Here is a 6000-nt window from a genome sequence, read left to right as displayed (position 1 = left end):
TCTTGGTTCAGGTATCTTTCATGATCTGGACTGTCTCAGGTTTAGAGCTTGCAAAAAATATTCTGCAATCGTATTCACTATGATCCCCACGATTTTCTTTGTACACACAGTCGTATGTTTAATATTTAATATAATTTTTATAACAATCATACGCCTCCCCATCCGCAACTTCGATATGATATAATTTAATTGTTCTGTAATAACTTTAATTAATTAAAATTGTATATTCTTCCACTTTATTATCAGTTCAATCAATTCTTATCATGAAGAAAATAATAAAACACAAAGGTGATTTGAAATCGTTTTCGATCCAGGAACTATGTTGCAAGGTATTGCGACATGTGGCCGAGCGTTGTCATGATGGAATATTATGGTATCATGGCATATAGAGGCGTCCTGTTTAAACCACATGTGGTTAGTGTCCATATCATCAAATTAAAGCCAAAGGAAGTTAGTAATCATCGAACTATATCGCTCGCCGTTGACAGTGATGACCAGCCCAAAATCGGGATGCGTTGTAAGCTCAATAGGTCCTACGATTTTTCATGTTGACGTACACATTCATCCAGAAATGGGATTCGTCGTAAAATGGTTGAAGCAGCAGGAACGTTGCCCGAACAGAACACTAATTTTGATAAAACTATTTTACCATTCGCACGTGTTCCTTTATGTTATATCAGTTCATGGTTATTTGACAAAACAAACTGAATAAATGTCAGCCAATTCGATAGATGTAGTTTTAACAATATGACCGCTATCAACAGTCAAAGTTTGGAACAACCTATTATTAAATCTTTTATAAAATAAAGCTAACTATAATGCAATATTTCAGTTTGAAGTTGAGGCTGATACCATAGTAGTTTAATGGTTTACATTATTGAAGACTATAAAGCAGATGAACACTGCAGGACACCAAAAGTTTATTTATATAAATAGCTAAATATATAATATTTTCATCGGATTATTACTGTGCTTCTCATCCTAATTTTCTTTTACTTATTTCTCCATAGACAGCTAAAAACCAATATTGGCGAGTTGACACTTTCATCATTCCGAAGAAATCGACTATCATTTTAACAAATGTAAAAAATATAAACATAGTCCTACCTGTTTTCGTGGCCGATAAAACCATTACTCATTTAATACAATAAAGTTCGAGTTGTCGGGATTTCATGTATTATGTTGGTGGGAATTTTTTTATTCAGTTCATGAGAGGTAATGTTGTCGTTTTCTAATTCTAATGGAGGTTAATTTGCACTAGCAGTATTATTTTTCTAAAGTGATTCATCCTGGCACTGACTAATCTCGGACTCCCGCTCCTTTCTTGACATAGGCTGGCTGTTATCTATGGTTTCATCTCGTTTTGGGGAAGCTTCTCTCTGTCGGAATTGAAGCATTTATTTTTGGAAAAATTTCCTTGTAACAAATAAAATAACAAAGTGTATATAACCACATAATTTAGGTGGTAGTTAAGTATAAAAACAAGTTAAAGGAGAGAGAAAAAATACAATTTATAAAAAGTGTTGGTATAAATTTCTTGACATAAAGTTGTACAGGAGTGTTTGAAGGTATACATTTGTATTAAACGTTAAATGAAAACGAAACAAAAGTTGGCAAAAAAAAAAACTTGGCTACATTTAACAAAAATATTTGTTTTTTGTTTGTCTTGTTTTATAGAAATACGGTTGGTTAAATTGTAAACTTATTTATGTGAGCCTGTGTTGTAATTTCCTTCGTATTTATGAGTCAGCTTGAAAATATACCCAGCAGTTTAACAAGTGGTCCATGATAGTAATTTTTGGATTAAATATTAGTCAATTGGTTACTTTATACATCCGAGGTATTATATCGTGTAGTCAATTCTAAATGTCCTTAGTGTCCCTAAGTAAATGGACCACACCATTTTTATCCTCAGACTACACCATTTCTATTGTCAGGCCGAATGAGATCGGCTATTTATATGAATACAACACGAGCGTCAACAAAACTCACAACTAAGAGCGTAAACAAAACAAATATTTTATTCAGTTGCATGCTTGTTCCGCATTGTTTGCCAATAAATATCTAGTTTGTGTTTAGTATTCAGAACTGCTGGGATATCGAAGCTTGGTTGTGTGTTTGCTTGTGCTTTTGTAATTTGTTGTAGACGGTTTCCAGTTAAAAAAGCATGACTTCTATTTAAAGTACATTTTCTTAACATTATTAAAAATAATATTCTTTAACTTTTGTTGTATTTTTGTTACATTTTCTTTCTTTTCAATATTTTCCTTGCAAAATATTTTTTATATTAATATTCTTATACACGTTATGACAAAAAAAAGGAATTGCTTAAATGGAGGTAATAAATAGAGAAATGATTTATAAATTTCAAAGCTATGAATTGGAAACATCTGCTAATATTTAGAAAACACAAGACTACAAATAAAATTTTTTTTTTTTGGTTTATTGAATTAAACACATATTTTTTTGATAAATTGATTAAGTCTTGTTACGAATTTGTATTAGCGTCTTGACTTTATCGGTCTGTAACGACTGCTTGCTACATTCATCATGTTTATAAACATGACCATCAGTAGAATCTACTTATCAACAATAAAATCTCTAGTATTCGAACATTCTAGTTTCTTTGTCCGTTAAGATCATTCATGAAGCTACTGGAAGGAATATGGCACTGTATATAAATAATGGCAGATGTTGAAATCGGTGGTCAATTTATCATAGGCGCTGTTAGAGTTCACATTTACTGCATTCTTGTACATTATAAAGTGCAATTTAAGTGTGTATATTATTATATATATTATATTGTTGTTGTGTAAATTTGATTAAATAAAGAGTTGTTACAATTGTAAACTACTAAACTGCTTTTATTTGCAATCAACCGTATCCGGTTTATTTAAAGGATATAAACCACCATTTTTAAAAGATAAAAATGTAACAGCATTTTTACTACCCAGGTCATAAACAAATATATGTATGTACGTTTAAAGTATCATAGTAATTTTAAATTTAAAAATATTGTTATGTTTTTAATGAATAAAAAAAATAGTTAATAAAATTCTAATGACTAATTTCACAAAATCTGCACCACTGTCTACGTTTTTAAGGGGACAAAAAACTCGAATTTCTTTGAGAAAATTTAAAAGCACACAAGTTGGAAAGTAAGTCGGTCAGCCCTACAAAATGAGCAAAAACATTTTTCTTTTAAAATTTCATTAATTTTAATTTAATTATGAGTGATATGACTAATTACTAATTAGTTTAATCATCATTTACACAACAGGTGTATTTTTATAACCTACCCCACTATAGTGGGGAAGGTATAATGCGTTTGTGCAGATGTTTGTAACGCCCAAAAATACTAGTCTAACACCCACCTTAAAGTATACCGATCGACTTAGAATCACTTTCTGAGTCGATTAAACGATGTCCGTCCGTCCGTCCGGTTGGCTGGCTGACTGTCCATGTAAACTTTGTGTGCAGAGTACAGGTCGTTATTTTGAAGATATTTCGATCAAATTTGGTACATATTATTTTTTCGGCCCAAGGACCAAGCCTATTGAAACTGGCTGAAATCCGTCCATTATTTCACCTAGCCCCCACACAAATGTCCTTCCGAAATTAAACTTTATCGGTCATAAATGTTTAATTTATAAATGTATCTCCACAAATTGCGCTCCAAATTGGTTTTATATATACAAAATTCATGTCACCAAATTTTGTTACGATCGGTCCATAATTAGTCATAGCTCCCATATAGACCCGCTTCCGAAAATCACTTTAACGTGCATAAATCGCTTAAAAATTTGGTATACTCACAAAATTCAACATAGTAAACATTCATATAGACATAAATCACACGACCTAATTTCATGGTGATCGGTCCATAATTGGTCATACCCCCCATATAAGGACCACTTCCGAAAATCACTCAAAAATATAAATTATTGAAATTTTAAAAGAAAAATGTTTTTGCTCTTTTACTTAGTGCAGGGTATTATATGGTCGGGCTTGACCGACCATACTTTCTTAATTGTTTTTTTATAAAATTTTACCTAAATTTCTTACTTGTTATACCCTTCACCTTCGTGAGAAGGGTATATATAAGTTTATCATTCCGTTTGTAATTTCTACATTTTTCATTTCCGACCCTATAAAGTATATATATTCTGGATCCTTATAGATAGCGGAGTCGATTAAGCCATGTCCGTCTGTCTGTTGAAATCAATTTTCTGAAGACCCCATATATCTTCCGGATCCAAAATTTCAATAATTCTGTCAGACATGCTTTCGAGAAGTTTGCTATTTAAAATCAGCGAAATCGGTCCATAAATAACGGAGATATGAGCAAAAAACCGGGACAACCTCAATTACTAAGTCATTAATATAGACAATATGGATATCTAATGATAGATATTTCAAAGTCCATTGCAACGATGTAGATAAGGCTATAGTAAGTTCGACCTACAATGGGTCAAAATCGGGAAAAATATTTTTTAACCCGAATTTTTTTCCAAAAAAAAAAAATTAAAAAAAAAAAATTAAAAAAATTTTAAAAACAATTTAAAAAAAAAATTTTGAAAAACAATTATTATATTTAAAAAAATTTATTTTAAAGTATAATTTGGTGAAGGGTATATAAGATTCGGCACAGTAGAATATAGCTCTCTTACTTGTTTTTTTATAAAATTTTACATACATTTTTTTGTTCGTCCGTTGCTTCTAAGTTCTTTTCTGAACTTTATTCGACTTCAACTTAGCATTATCTTTGGCTCTGAATACAAAAGAATCAGAGCATTTTGCTTTACGAGCTGCTTTCCTGATGGAAGTGTTCGGTGCTCTTCGAAAAGGTTTTTCGACTTCTTTTGCCTTACCAATATATCTGTTAGACAGTTTTTTCTTCCTGATCCTTTCCTTTCAATGCTAAAGTCTTTCTGATACTGTTTAATGGCTTCGGAAACAGTGTAACGATGAACCTTCAAATCTTTTGCTATTTTGTTTGAATTTTTAAAAATTTTGTTAAAAAAATTTCAGAATTTGTTGATCTCATTGGGATTTATTGAGAATATAATAGGGAATAAAAATATGAAAAAATTATGAAAACACTTCCTATAGTTTTTCCCTACCTGCGATTTAAATTTTGCATATTTTCGATAAAAACCAATTATTTGGCCATATTTTGGCGAATGAGTTCAATTTTCATGCTATTATGAATTTTAAGTAAAACCTATTCAGAATATCATAGTCCAGATAATTGTGAATATATAAAGTTTTACCAAATAGTCAAATTTTTCAATATTTTGAATTTCTAATGGAAAGATAGCGAAATGTTATATATTTGTAGGCCGATTATGATGAAATTTAAGTCAAATATAACATGAAATCTGGTATTTATAATAACAGCACAAAAATGGAAATTAACCTTTAATGGCACTTGAGGTTAAAATGACATCAAACTTTTAAAATCATTATAAACATTTTATATTTCAATAGTGCTGATAAAAATTTGATTTTTAAAGGAAGCTAACTTAAAAATATTATAGTGTGTATTAGAAAGTGGTAAAAAATGTTCACAATTTTTACTTTTTTATAAAAAAACATTAAAATTAGCCCATTCATATTGACTGTATTTTTCGAGATTTTAAAAGTTGAGTGTCATTTTAACCCCAAGTGCCATTAAGGGTTCATTTCCATTTTTGTACTGTTTTGTACTACTACTTATACTACTTGTACTACTTATATAAAAATAATGAAATAATTACCAAAAAGTAACAGATAAACCTTTAAGTTAAGCAGACATTCGTTTTATGACTCAATTTAAAAACCACAGCGGCTATTTTGCTTGTCGTCTCTTGTATATTTAAACCATAAATATGGTATTATTTTTATATCGCCGCTATAATTTAAGAACAACTGTATTTGAAATGTAATAAATCGTAAAGAAAAATCCGCTAAAGAAATACAAAACAAGAAATAAATAACAAAAAAAACACACCAAAGTAA

This window comes from Calliphora vicina, chromosome 1 (genome assembly GCF_958450345.1).
Source record: "Calliphora vicina chromosome 1, idCalVici1.1, whole genome shotgun sequence".
NCBI lineage: Eukaryota > Metazoa > Arthropoda > Insecta > Diptera > Calliphoridae > Calliphora > Calliphora vicina.
This window is presented reverse-complemented; position numbering follows the sequence as displayed.